We start from the raw sequence: 15548 nt of genomic DNA, 5'->3' as shown, positions 1-15548 counted from the left end.
CTGCTTGTTGAACTTTGGGAAGGTCTGGTTTATATTATTCTGCTTTTCTGGTAGTTATTTGCTATTGTGGAAAAGCTTGTCTGGGTAAGGGGAGGTAAGCATAAGACATGTTATCACCATCCTACTCGTATGCATGCCTCCTCCCCCCCCCCCCCCGTTTTGTTTTGTTTTGCTACAAAGAACCGTGGCCCAGAAGAGAACATGCAGTCTTCCATGGGCTACTGTTAAACCTAAAGTCAAGGACAGTGGGTGTAATCTTATGCATATGTACTTGGAAGTAACTTTCCCTTTGTCAGCGACCTGTGCATAAAAGTGCTGCCTAAGATATATGACATTGTATTATTTCATCTAGACGTGCATCATCACTAAGATCTGAGCAAACAGACTGAGTGGAATTGACCTGACTCTGCTATGCCCACCTGGGGATTCGGTGCAGTACTAGTCTATTATTATTTATTAAATTTCTATACCGCCCTTCATCCAAGGAGCACAAGGCAGTTTACAGTACAAAACCACAAAAACACATAGCATAATAACAAAACAATACTCCACACAGTTTAAAAGACCATAGATGGTTTCATCAGCCAAAGGCTTGGTCAGAGGTGCCCCAGCATTTTTTCAAAGAGGGCCAGAATTGATGAAGTGAACATGTGTGAGGGCCAACCAAAGTTGTTGTTGAACTTTTTTTTTACAATTTTAGCACAAACTTGTTCAGCCTTTTTTTTTGGATTGAAGTTGCTTAGGATTTTAGCCCACAACAAATACTGCCACGGGGGCCAGATTAAGTCAAACGACAGGCTAGATTAGGCCCCTCAAATGGACTTTGGACATGGCTGGCCTAGGAGAAGAGTAGGGCTGGGCAATATCTGGTTTTCATCATTGTGATATATCACCAGCTAAACACTGTGATATACCAATATATCATGATGTCTTAAATAAGGATGGGGCATTGTAGAGGCATTGGCTGGCTTTCCCTACATTGTGATTTTTGCACCATTCTCTCTCTCTCTCTCTCTCTCTCTCTCTCTCTCTCTCTCTCACACACACACACACACACACACACACACATGCGCACACATTCATGATATATGGCCAGGTCAAAAATTATGAAACTGATATCATGATACGGACTTCAAACCAGCTTTGGACAATATTTTGATATATCACCCTGCCCTAGTGAAGATGGATGTTTTCACCTGGCACCTAAAGATATGAAGGTACCAAACAAGCCTCTCTGGGAAAAGCATTCCACAAATGGGGAGCCATCACAGAAAATGCCTATTCTCATGTTTCCACTCTCCATATCTCTCATGGAGGGGGCACATGAAAAAAGGCCTCAGATTATAATTGCAGGGTCCGGGTCCTAGTCTAGGCTGGAGGACTGGGTGCAGGGGATAATTGTTATGTTTTATATAATGACCATTTTGAACACCAGGAAACCTCTGCATTGGGCCATATAAGTACAATATCTTTTTCAAGTTTGTCTGTTGCTAATTTCTAATTCATTGAGAGAAGCTTTTTCTGTTGGATTCCCATGTGAGCAGTTGCTGCCAGGTTGAAATCCTCCCACATGTCTAGTGATTAAATATAATTCCCCTTTCTGCAACCCCAGCCTTCAAAACTTTCTTCCTATAAAAACATGGTTTGGGTTTCTTCTTCTTCTTAATATCAAATAACACCGTAACCATAACCCATTAAGAATCAATTAGCACCATCAGAGTGTGAAACAGATTTTTATAAGAACCAACCTGTCTGGACAGTTTTTCTTTGTATTGTCAGCTTTTCACAACATTTACCCATGGAAAGAATGATCACAACTTTGAGCTAAACTTGGATTTATGTCAGCTGTAACAACCACTCCGTCAATAAAAACTGAAATGGAAATATATTGATTTGATTTACGTTCCAGCGCCCTCTCTGAGTGTTGTGAATCAAATTCCCAGGAGTTTAAGGATTTAAATAATAAAAGCTGGGTTTATTTACTCAAGTTTTGGAATTTAAAAACAAGTGGGCTTCTAATGTTCTATGGATTTTATGATTATTGATGATATGGAAACTGGGAAGTTAGATGGAGTGATTCAGGCTTATTGGACTACTTTAGGCTTAAATAATATACATCGGGAGGAAACAATTCTGCTGATGATGGAACATATATTGTGCCTGCTGAACAGCCCTGAAGGCAGTAAAGGTATGCTTTGCTACCTTTGTTGAGTCTTCAGGTACCCATGCAGCCAAGAGGTACAACGCCTATTAACATCTGCCCCAGTAAATAGTATGCTGGAACCTACTGTGACAATTCTGCTAGGCATTTGAGGACAGAATTGCTTCTCTCCATAGCTACATCAAAGCCACTGTTGGGACAGATCCAAGTGAGGTGACCAGTGCAACACACTGTGCAATGCTGTGTGCATTTGTTTATTTATTTATCCCAGGTTGTGTGCTTTACATACAATTTTCAGATTTTATGTTCACCACAGCCTTGTGACTGCAATGAACAACGCAGGCTGTGCAGTCCCCCCCCCCTATAAATAGTAGTGACATTCAACAGCGAGAGTGGCTTAGAACTGCAGGCTGGATTCCAATTAAAGTTAGTTGCTCTTATGTCCATTGAAATCATTGTCAGTATACTTAGGCATGGCTAACGTATGTCCTGTTTCCTTCCATGGGAGAGAAGTACAGACAACAACAGTTTTGCACGGGGGTTACGGAGTGTGTATAAGACCGTTACGCCCCTTGTCTTGGAAGTTGGGACAACTTTCATAATCCTAAATGGCCAGGACATAATAATGCATCCAATGCAGTGTTGTTGGTGATTGCATAGCTGAGGGTACAGTGAATGGATCATGCATGAAGTCTCATTAATGTACTTAGTCCTGTGCATGAATCCCTAACCTTTTTTTTTTTTTGTATCCCTCCCTAAACTCATTACCGTATTTTTCACTCTATAAGATGCACTTTTCCCCTCCTAAAAAGTAAGGGGAAAATGTGTGTGCGTCTTATGGAGCGAATGCAGGCTGCTCGGCTATCCTAATGCCAGAACAGCTAGAGGGAGCGCTGCGCAGCGCTAGCTTTGCGGGGCTATCCCAGAAGCCAGAACAGCTGTGTAGCGCTCCTTCTAGCTGTTCTAGCTTCTGGCTTAGCCGCTTGAAGCCTCCACAGGGCATGGGGAGCATGGCTTTTGCATGGCTATCCGTGGCTTTTGCTGGAGGTGGGGGAAGTGACAGAGCGCGCGCTAGGTACGCCTTATGGTCAGGTGCGTCTTATGGAGTGAAAAATACAGTGCTTTGTTTTGTTATTTGCTTTGTCCTGTGCTGTCCCTTCTGTTAGCTAATTTAATTCTTTACTGAGTGCCCTCTCAGTGTAGCAGCCTAGTTGTGGTGTACTCTATCCAGAGATGCCAGGCAAATATATTTTTATTTTCTCAGACTTCTTTATTTAAAATGTTCATCCTCTTGATTGATTATGCTGCCTTTGCAATCTGTGGCCTTTTAGTTTATTATTATTATTATTATTATTATTATTATTATTATTATTATTATTATTGTAGTAGTAGTAGTAGTAGTAGTAGTAGTAGTACTAGTTATATTTGTATGCCACCCATAAGACTGGGTTGCCCCAGACACTCTGGGCAGCTCCCAACAGAATATTAAAAACCCGATAATACATCAAACATTAGAAACTTCCCTAAAATAAACAAACATGATCAGAACTGTTTTATATGCCCTGAATTGAACCCCTGTATTCTCTGAATTAGCCTGGTCATAATCCTGCACAATCTATTTTATATTCTCCCTTGATCAAGCTAAGCTGTGCCACCCACATTCTGGCTTGCCCTTTGACACACATTAAAGATTCTCCATCATGCTGCAAATTAGAGGCTCTTCACATTAAGAACATTTTCTCCCAGATTCAACTGATTCAACATGTCTGGCTTTTAGTTTATGTACTAAGTACCTATCAAAGAACCTGCTCTGACAAGTAAAAGCTCTATTCCCTTGATGCTAGCTCAGATTTGTGGCTGGGGCTGAAATAACACTGATGTTTGCTCATCATTATTTGCTTTGGCTCCTTCCTGGCTAAGAGCTATATTTAAAAAAAAACGAAGAAAAAAAACCTTTCCAAATTATTCTTATAACCATATTTGACTATTAATGCATACAGGGAACAATCCTATTGACTAAAAATTAACTTTTCATGACGCATTCACTCTACATATATTTTAAGCAGTAAGCGCTTGCAGCCAAACAGCTAAAAGAAGTACTGCTCACACTGCGAAAGCAACACAGAATGGCAGCAAGTTTACATTTCAACTGCATTGCAGCGAGAACCTGAAAAACAGCAAAAGCCATGTCCTGGGATAGTCATAAAAGCCATGTACGTCCAAATAACTAGTGGGAGCCAATGCAGGTTTATATGAGAGTAAAAGAAATAGTTTTGTTTATAGCTGGCCCAAGAGGCAAGTTAGGTGTGCAGGAGCATGCAACTCCTGAAAGATAAATGCTAAACTGGTTACAGATGAAATTATGGAGGATTTTCCTTTATGCTCAGCAAGCAAGTTCTCCCCCAGTCCTACCCAAACAAAAACGGAATTACTTTAGTTGTAAAGTGAGTACTGATATATTCCCCTTTGGCCAGATATCATCTGGGGTGAATCATGAATGAATCTGAGCAAACCTTTATTGTGAAAATGAAGTGTGGGTGTATTGTGTTTGCTTGAGAGTTAGACGTTCTACCCCCTGAAAATATGTCCTAGCACTATTAAATTAATGCTGACAAACGTAAGGGTATACTGCCTTTCCCCAAAGTCTTGATTTTATTTCCTTTACTCATAACTACTTCTCCAGCACTCTGAGGACCTCATGGCCCGTAGGCCACAACTGATTGGGATAAAACGAGGGTAAATACTGACCAAACTTTATTAGTATTGATTTTTGGAACTTGCATCCCTGGTAAATGTTATGAAGTGTAAAAATAGAAAATGAATGTCAGCTACAACAAAGTGAAGCATAATTGCGACAAATAACGTTAGTTCCAGTCACTTAGGTTTAATTTTGCGCTTAGTCTAAGGAAGCTGCTTTCATGTTGCATCCTGCAGCTAAATTAATACTTTTCGTAAATAATTATTTTTGATCAATGAACTGTGCATAAAATAAATGTGCTGAAGTCTATCAAGTGAGGAATAAGAACTGTAAATGTGCCATAGTTTAAACCAAAGCTTAGTTAGTTGCTGATGTTAAGCAATAAAATAAAATAAAATATCCAAACCTAACAACTGCACAATACTGATTATTTTGTCGGACGTTATTGGCTGCAACTGAACAGAGTAAAGTGCTCTTAACCCTATTGATTTCAATAGTTGTATGCATGATTTAACCTGAGTTGGATTGTGGTCATCATATTTGTGTAACTAGATACCAAAGCTAGTACGAGCAATGTAAAAATTACTGTAAGTAATTCATGGTTATTCATATGCCTATTGATCATGTGAATGACTACAAACACATTTCTGTAGTGAGCAAAACATTTCCTCCCCAAACCTCACATTTCAGTTGTTGGTTCCATAATTGTGTCAATTACTTAGTAAATAGTTGGGAATACAAATTACCACAATACTTGTTATAATTTCTTTAAAAATCCTTTAAAGTTGATAGCAAGTGGAAGGTAGGTTGTGTTTAGTTTATAGCAATGGGGGGGGGGAGGGGGGAGAAAACACACATTTTATGTATCTTCCTTTCTTGTTTTTTAATGTTTATGTATTGTACAGATTTTTGGTGAGAGATGTAATTTGAAATATGATGGTGTGTAATATGAAATATAATTTATTTGAAATATACAACTGGATCATAACGATTGGTATTTCAGGTGTTTGTATGTAAATTATAACTTATTTATTTCACAAATTTGAAATAACAGTGATTACTTTTTAATGTTGGTAAAACTATAGAATTTTAATACTATAAGGTCCTGGTATTATCTTTGAATAATTCATTTGAGTTGATATTTTTAAACTTGACAATTCATTTCCTCCTTCTCTATGCAACGACAATATATATTATTATATTTACAATCAATATGCATTTAAAAAAATAAGATTGGCTCAAACTTGAGACTGCTAATGATTGGCTGCATGAATATGATGTCATTTGGCTCTTCCTCTAGTTACTAATGGGGTTGTTGATATTGAGCTGGATTTTCACTGTCCTGATTAAGTTTGCAGACTGAAAATCTTTTCTTGGCAGGGCAGGCCATAAAGTGAGATGGTTACAGTATTTTTGGAGAGTGAGCTGAGAAGTCATTTGCTGATACAGCCAGTATCAGTGTGTTTTCAGTGGTTAATTTGTTTCCCCTATGCATCCTGGCTTCTGCAGTGTGGAGAGTAATATGTGCTGTACAAAGTTAAAAGGGATGTTCTTGGATCAACTATGCTGTGCTGAACCTGTGCAGATATGTCGAAAGCAGCCTTCTCCCCCTCTGTCCACCCCTCTCTTTATAGAACTTGGCGGGAAATTGTGCTGCAGTGGGGTTGTGCTCACCCTAATAACTGAACACAGTGACCAAAGGAATCTTTCTCTCCCTTTTTGCAGTTCAGACTTACTAGGTTTTCCCATTGCCTGCAAGAAAGGCAGAGGAAAATGTGAAGTGGGGTGTGTGTCTGTGAAAATAGCAAGCAGGGGTAGGCACAGCAGTAGTTGTCAGGGGGAAACTTTGGAGAAACCTTTTCTCCTCGAGAAAAAGATGTAAACTCATGTATCTAGCTGGGAGGGGTGATTTTTTTTTGAGCGATAAATGATTGATAGGGATTAATCATCATTGCCTCTCTGCACACGTTTTTTGTTTGCATTAAAACAGTTTGGAAAGTTACACAGAACTGGGTGAAATGTGTGTTTATAGACAGAAAGTTTGGTTACAGACAGAAAGCAATTGTGGTAACTCAAAGCAGTTTACATTAACAATTAAAAACAAAAACCTAAACACACACACATAAATGTAAAAGTTGTGGTTCATATCTTGTAATATTCTAAAAAGTATTGCCCAGTTTAAATAAGACCTCAGATGCAAAAAAAAAAGCGCACTCACTTGTTTCATGTGTCATGGCACTTTAACAACGCTTTAAGATACGATGCTTCTTTACAGGCAAAGCAATTTATGGCCCTGAGGAACCTTACTGGAGTGCCGTTGCTGTCAGCTGCAGAGCTTCAAGCCATGTGAAACTCTGCATGGTTCAAGCACTGCTCATGCCCTTCTACACAGCACCTCACTACACAGTACCTGCTATCTATGCACCCCAGTGATGACATAACTTCACACCTGAGATGGACCTGACCCTATGTTGACAACTGCTACACCCACATCACAACCACAGAGCACTGAATGTGGCATGTCTGCACTAAATCACTGCACACACAGCCACTAGGATATATAAATAGAGACCACAACTCAGATGATACGACACAGATTATGGGACTATATCTTTCTGGCTCTATGTTTTGCACCTTTGAAGGCAAAGTAGATGTTTATCTTGAAGTTTGGCTTCGCGTAGCTGATATAAGTTTCACAAAGAGCTGGCACAGGAGGGTCCAGGATGGATGGGCAGCATGGTTTGGGGGAAGAGGGGCTTTAACTCACTGCCCTAGCTGTGATGGTAATCAGAATTGTCCCCCACCATGCCAACTATTTGCAATGGAAGCAAAGCTCCCATTGGGGCTCTACAGGATTTCTCAAATAAATTTGTGATTAAAAAACCCCCCAAATCCTGGCAAATTGCCATATTTTCCTTCTACAGATTTGTTTCATTTATTAAATAGGTTAGTTTCGATTTTGTATAAACTTTGTTTATGAGTCACAGTGCTTGCTTGAAATATCAATGTTATGAGCAGAATATTTACAGATAAATATCTAATTTGTGTTTTTAGGCATTAGTATCTGATATACACCATTTCTGCAAAACTGAAAGTTCAGCTCAGTGCATAAGAAATTAATTACCTAATGCAATTTGTTTTGCTTAGAGCTGCATCTGAGGAAGCTTTAGATAAAGTGAATGCAGGGTATTGACATGTTGAAAATACTTTGCACCAATCCTGTGGAAGTCTGAGGGTATTTTTCCTTCCCATTAAGTTTCAAGTGATACATTTTATTGAATTGTATATGGAAATGAACAGATAAATCAATATAATCTCTCCTATTTGTTCAAATACTAAATCTAATTTTGTGTGCTCCCTACACTTTTCTATTTTTATCAAGATCCATTCTTATAATTAAATGTGTGTGTGTGTGTGTGCCTTTCAAATTGAAACCTGATTATTAAACTACAAAATGCATATATTTCTGGCTTACTGCTGTATGAACCATCCTACTCTTCCAGCTTTTAAACAATTCCAAGGAAGAGTTCCAAATTCAGGTAAATTAAGTAAACATAAATGGAATTATATACAAAACAGTGGATTGCATGGTTGGTTAATTTGCACCATTAGGAACACTCAAACCACCCACTTTTTCTATTTAACAAAAGCAAAAGACAAGTGGGCCTCCCTTTGAAAGGCACTACTTTCCTGTATGGAGGACCAGGACAATGGTTTTCACTACCATGACCTGCTTTTGACTTTCCTTTGTCAGCACCTGCCAGTTTGTAAGCACATACATAATGTTGGATTGCATGGGCTGACTTGGCAAGACGTTTATGCTGTTACGTTATGATCCAAACCAAACAGAAGATACTCAACATCAACATAGAGACTATAACAAATATAGACACAGATACGGGTGTTTCTGAAAACATAGAAGGGATATTGCCCCCCCCCCGTCCACTCCTTTAACCTTTCAGTACTGGTGTACTTTGGAGATTAGGTATTTTATGGTAAGTACTATCATGAGGATAAAAGAGGAAAACCAGTGATGAGCTGGATGGAGAGACTTGAGCATTGAAAATGCATTTGCGCATCTGCAGTCATCAGTCATATAAAATTGTACCTAAACCATAGTAAATGTAGGTACATTCAATATGAGTTTTTTCGGGGGGGGGGGCCTTCAGCAGGTGCAAGGAATTCCTTGCAGGCTAAGAAGATACAGACACAGTAAGATGTAAGGACAGCAAAAGCACCACTCTTGTTTTTCATTACAGGAAACGAATACTCTGGAAGGCTTGAGAGCGAGGTGCATGCACCTTCGTAACAAGACAGGATGGAAGCATACCAGTAAATTAAGCAGGGAGGCAGCTGCCAACACAATAAACATGTGAGTAAAAGAATATTTGTGCCATCCATGCTGCCAAACTGATGATAACATATGGCCTGCAAGATTTTGAACTATTTTCTGAAAACACTCTGAAAAGGCTCTGTGCCTCACCATGTACACATTGTTGTCAATTGACATGACTATTTAGAAGGATACACATTGTTAATAATTCCCAGAGGAATGGCTATGCTTCTCTGTTGCAGAAAAACAACTCCTTAGAGACCAACAAATTGTGTATCTTAGAATGGACCACATGAAAGTCAGTTTCATTAGATGCATGAAGTCTTATCCTGAGTTGTGTGTGTGTGTGTGTGTGTGTGTGTGTGTGTTGTAAAGAATGAGATCAGAAGGAAAGGAAATGCAGAAGGTACAGACTGTGATGATTATATTATTGATGGTAGACACACACATACACACACAATTGTTATTGATTCTGGCACTGCTAAATCAATTTGTCTACCTGGGACATAGATCAGTTGCTTGTTTGGGACAGAGTTGCACTCCTGATTAGCAGGTACATAGTGGGGTACTCCATCTCTGTCACTAGAAGCCCAAGTTACCTTTTGTGGTCAAGAGGTGTTTTCTACCAGTTTGGGCTGGTGCTCAGTTGTGACTGCAGTGGTCCATGCATTGGTAAGCTCAAGGCTTGATTACTGCACTTTTTGTGAGGCTGCCCTTGCATCTGGTCTAGAAGTTTCAGCTAGTGGAAAATGCAACAACCAGACTGCTCACAGGATTAGTGGCCCCAATCGCAGTGGTGCAGGGTAGGGGATGGTATGGTGTGGTGTGGGTGGTGGGGCAGGCTGGGTAAAGAGCACATGGCACAGGCAGCTAGTGACTATGCCATGGGCCAGCCCCTCCATCATCCTTGGGAATTACGGTTGTCCTTCAGCCAGCCCTCAGGTCTCTGGCTGCTGTTGCTGAATGTCAGGTTGGCTTGGAGCAGGCATAGGCAAACTCAGCCCTCCAGATGCTTTGGGACTACAACTCCCATCATCCCTAGCTAACACGACCAGGGGTCAGGGATGATGGGAATCGTAGTCCCAAAACACCTGGAGGGCCAGGTTTGCCTGTGCCTTGCTTGGAGTAAGGCCTCACCACACATGCCTTATGCAAAGAAATTAGATGCTGTCAATGCAGAACTGGACCCTATTGATTAAAATATATTGTTGATTTTGAAATGGATAGGTCAAGTTCATGAAACATTTTGAAGTGATTTACTGGTTCTTTGAACAGGACAGTGTTAACTGGTTGGTGAGCAAAAACAAGAACCACCCCTTGTTTTCTTTTCAATGTGAATTTGAGTTTTCCAGACTCCCCTCACCGCTGCCCCACCCCTCGAATCAAGCTAAAACTGACTTAGACAACTGGTTGGTGTAATGCCAATATCTTCAGAAGCAAATTGAGACAGAACTAGATTCTGAAGTAGGAGACATCTCTTTATAGAATAAAGCATTAACTAGTAACAGGGCTTTGCAGGGAGCTGTCATAATTAATAAGCACCCACGCACAAGGCTTGCTTTGTTAAATACAGTGTAATCCTTACAGGAGTTATTGCATGCAATAATTAACTTGATTACAGAAGGCAGAAGGGGAAAAAAGTCTCAGACTAATCAAAGCACCCTCTGTAACTCATAGGCTTTAATAATTATTATTTTCCCTCTTACAAACTGCAGGTGCTTCGTTATGAGTTTTGAGAATAACTAAATGCTTGTCCTTAAGATTTGATTAATATTTAGGAGTTGTTTTAACGTCATAGAAAGCATTAATCAGATCTTTAATTTTTGGACCATTTTCCTGTTTGATTGGGGATAAAGTACTCATCAAAATAAATTAAACAGGCCATTTCAGTGCAGAAAGTTTGGCTAGTTCCTGGCTGTGGAGTTCAGGGCCATTGTGTGTGGTTCAACTTTCTTTTGAGGGAGGAAATACTTTGTGAATATAATGCAGGTATAAAAAAAATTAAGGACTGTGCAACACAGTATTTTTCTGAGGCTGTAATATTATTGTCCACTTAAAATAAAGGGATTCTCTAACTCTTACAGTGCTGTAGTTACTCACAAAAAGCACAAGTCATATTTCTAGGATTTTGAGACATTGCTTTTTGGTTGACACAAATAAGGGGTGCATCAGTTCTGGGTGATCAGAGCTCTGCAGCCTAGGCATTTATTTATAAAGAAATGTCTACCTCACTTCTCTTTATAAATAAATCCTAAGTGGCTTACAGAATCACTAAAACACACCAACTCAATATATACAGTAATAAAGCCCATTTTGTCTTTAAAACAGTATTGCATATTAGGAGCACCATACAAGTTTATAAGCAGGGAGATAAAAACGGTAAACAACACTGGAAATGTGACAAAATACAATAAAATAAAAAAGTAACCCTGTCCCAAGTCATGTAGGACTTTGTAGGTCATAATCAGTACTTCAAATTGTGTCCAGATGTGGACCCAGCCAGTAAAGCTGTAAGACTGGCCCTGGTCAGTGTTCTGGCTGCAGAATTCTTAAAGGGTATTCTGAAGTTTCTGAATACCCTTCAAGTGTCTGTAATTTCCAGGGACAGTCCCAGATTTAGAGATGCTGTCTCACTTTCTGATTTGATCGCAGAATGTCCCTCTTTTCCTTAGGACGTCCCTATTTCCATCGGAGAAATGTTGGAAAGTATGGAGTTATCCGACCCCATAGCCATCTGAAGCAGGCATCCCCAAACTCGCCCCTCCAGATGTTTTGGGACTACAACTCCCATCATCCCTAGCTAACAGGCCCAGTGGTCAGGGATGATGGGAATTGTAGTCCTAAAACATACTACTACTACTACTACTACTGCTAATGGAATAGGACATTCCCATTCTCATCGGAGAAATGTTGGAGGGCATGTCCTTGAAATGTAGCCCCATGTAGTGCAAATAACATTACTATGCACTACAGTAGTCCAAACAACATGTATAGTGGTTTCTATGGCCAGACTACATGTGCTGATTCACCAACACCACCGTTTGAAGTCTGCCCCATCAATCAGGAAATATTTTTAGCCTCTCAAAAATTCTAAGGGATCAATACAACATGTTTATTACTTTAACAGTGAAATCCTAAGTAAAATAATAGTATAAAAAGGTAAAGGTACCCCTGCCCATACGGGCCAGTCGTGTCCGACTCTAGGGTTGTGCGCCCATCTCACTTAAGAGGCCGGGGGCCAGCGCTGCCCGGAGACACTTCCTGGTCATGTGGCCAGCGTGACGAAGCTGCTCTGGCGAGCCAGCACCAGCGCAGCACACGGAAATGCCGTTTACCTTCCCGCTATAAAGTGGTACCTATTTATCTACTTGCACTTGGGGGTCCTTTTGAACTGCTAGGTGGGCAGGAGCTGGGACCGAAAGACGGGAGCTCACCCCGCCGCGGGGATTCGAACCGCCGACCATGCGATCGGCAAGTCCTAGGCACTGAGGGTTTACCCACAGTGCCACCCGCGTCCCTGCACAGTATAATAATAGTATAATCATGGCTAATAAAAATATGCTTAATTAAAATACCAGGAAAAATATAAGCTGAGAATCCCTACCTCCTATGCCGTTAGGCTGAAAATACCTGGGGACTTCTAGAAATAACCAATTTTCCTTCCATGAACCAGAAAGGTAGAGATATAAATTTACTTTGAAACCATGATAATGGCAATCCAAGTGATGTTGACATCAGCCTGGTGTTTCTTGCCATTGCTGAAAGAGCAACAGTTACTGTTTAATTCTAATGCAGTAAGATAGCCTGCAGCTAAATAATACATTTCTGTTAGCAATTATTTAGCACAATCCTGAACTGCAAATAAATTTACATAAAAATTTGTCTCTTGTAGAGAGTACTTACAGGGAATGTAATTGGATGTAGAGAGAAATAAAATGGCTCCAAATGGATGAAATGTTTGCATTACAAGAGCATTAGCATTCCAAAATCCTTCATAGAAATATAAACATATACATTGCAGTGTTTAAATACTAAGCAGGCATATATAATATTTAATGATGTGCCATCAAAGCTATTGCTTTTTGTACAAAAAAAGAAATGTATGCATTGGAATACTTTTTGAAATCCCACTTCTATCTTATGCAAGGCTGGAATATCAATTTTTACCCTTGCATCTCCTTTCCTCCTCTTGCTTCCCATTCTTATTTCTACCATTGTCAAATTTCAAACAGCAAGTTTCTTGAAGAATGAGCCTTCCAATTTTGCCTAGACTGCTTTGTAAAACAGCATGTACAATGAAGAGAATAATAATAATAATAATAATAATAATAATAATAATAATAATAATTCTTCCCAATGATCTAGACTGTACATTCTACTTTGGGATGCTTCTTTCCCCTTTTGTGTGTGGAAGTAGTTTATTCTCAAGTTCAAGGTCTTAGCTCTTATGTTCAACCATTGTAACTTCTATTATCTGTGATCAGCGAAGCTCTAGAGTGCTGGTAGGGTTAGCCCTTACACATTTTCAAAAATAAGGAAATGCATCAACAAAAAAGGGATAAAAGAGGTCATATATTTGCATATGCTAATTTATTTGTTAATTTGTACAAATTTAGCAATAATGACTGTAATTTTAAATTGAAATAGGGTGTTTTGCATCATAGTGGGGGAGACTATGACTTGTGTGCCTCCTCAGTCTGCTTTCTAGGTGCTGACTGTTGGAAGGATACTTGAAGGCCCTTGTACTTCCTTCTTATGTTTCTTTTGAGCCATAATTAGACTGGACAGTTGGTTTAAACGGAGGACTCCTTCAAAGAGAAGATTGCCTTCTGTAAAGAAGGACATTTCACCACCTTATGCATGTAGAATTATTGTTGCTAAATACTGTGAGCAGATTGCTTGCTTAAGAATAAGACCTAGTTAGAAACCTACCTGCAGTCATAACGTTTGGAACTGGACACTGCACGGCGCTCAGAAGAGATGTGGTTATTTAAAACAGTGTTATCTTTCTCTTTGATTTGTCAGTGAGGCTGATGTGAGACTGAATCATCTGCCTGACCCACTTAGCTCCAGAGGTTACCACTTTGGAGTGGGAGCCTGCACACAGCAACCCCACTTTGTGTATGAACCAGACCTAAGTGAAGAAAGAAATGTATGAATCCACTCTCAAAAGTGCAGTTAGAGTAAATCTGACCTCTTTACAAGCTGGAAGTGGAGCAAATCAATTTTTTTTAAATAAACACTTTAGAGGTCAATGTTACATAGCAATTCATATGGGCTGGCATTTAAGCAGAGATTAGCTTATTCATGAGAGGACAATGACTGACGCCTCCCCTAGCAAGAGGACTGGGGTCATGGAAACACCAGAGAGCTGTTATTTAATGGACTGCACTAAATGTCTTAGTCTTTAAGTTGTAACAATACTATTTCTCATTTTTAGAAAAAAAATATTGTTACTGTACAAATAATAGAACTGGGTGATAACCATACTAATGTTAGCTGTACTTGAAGCAGACTCATTGAGTAGAGTGTGAAACCTCTTGAGTGTGACTTTGTTGGATATCACCCAGTGTTTCTCCATAATAAAATACTATTTATTCATATTCCAACATATTTCTTGGGCTTAGGGGTTGGCTCGTTGGGATATACTGTAAACACATAGGGTGTCATACAAACCCAGCAATATGATATTAATAAAATTGATATTGCTGAACAGATTCTTAATTTGAATTATATTGCATTTTTCCCCATTCTAGTTAGCTGATATGTAGAACAAACTTGAAAGTATTTTTTTAAAGGCTTCAAAGCTGCTTAATTGGACATAGTTTAAACATGTTTGTTAATTATTCCCTACTTTAAATCGTGTCATGTGCAGTAAAGATTGAGAGGCTGCATGCTCAGATTTCAACATTAATCTAGCCATTCAAATAATTGCAATTAATGTATCAAAATTTGCTATTTAAATTGTTGTAATTGCACCCAGCTGCATTCAAGTGGCCTTATTATTCCTGTAGGGCAAGGGAACATCGATAGATGAACATCCTCACTGTCAGATCTCAAATAATTTTCTGGTGCTGCTCTGCCTTGCACTCTTACACTCATAAGAATGAATTGCAATTAAATATTTTGACCTAACTAATCTGTGATTCCTCGTGAAGTCTCAGAATACTATAATGCTATATAAGCTGTTATTGCAGAAACCTATGCCAATGTTGAATTTTCTAGCATTGTTTCTTTCTGCTCTGCATAATTATGTTTAAATAAAGCACAGAGAATATACGAATTATTGTAAAATACGAAGATTGCAATAAAACATTGATCATAGGGGCAGTATTCCAACTGGACAAGCAGTTCGG

At 39.3% G+C, this 15548-nt stretch overlaps 1 protein-coding gene across 11 annotated transcripts in view; it reads left to right on the top strand.

Annotated features, from left to right (window-relative positions):
- ZNF385D (zinc finger protein 385D) overlaps window positions 1–15548 on the top strand; it is a 551565-nt gene that overhangs the window by 208767 nt on the left and 327250 nt on the right. For 4 of the 11 annotated variants that reach the window (XM_053409980.1, XM_053409979.1, XM_053409978.1 and 1 more), the window contains one exon: window positions 9119–9231. The exons of the other annotated variants lie outside the window; for them this stretch is intronic. The gene's annotated coding sequence lies outside the window, so the exon portion shown is untranslated. The remainder of the gene's footprint in view (window positions 1–9118; window positions 9232–15548) is intronic. 11 annotated transcript variants of the gene reach the window in all.

Source organism: Podarcis raffonei, chromosome 12 (genome assembly GCF_027172205.1).
Source record: "Podarcis raffonei isolate rPodRaf1 chromosome 12, rPodRaf1.pri, whole genome shotgun sequence".
NCBI lineage: Eukaryota > Metazoa > Chordata > Lepidosauria > Squamata > Lacertidae > Podarcis > Podarcis raffonei.
Note: the sequence above shows the minus strand (reverse complement) of the source record. Positions and strands in the feature narration are given on the sequence as shown.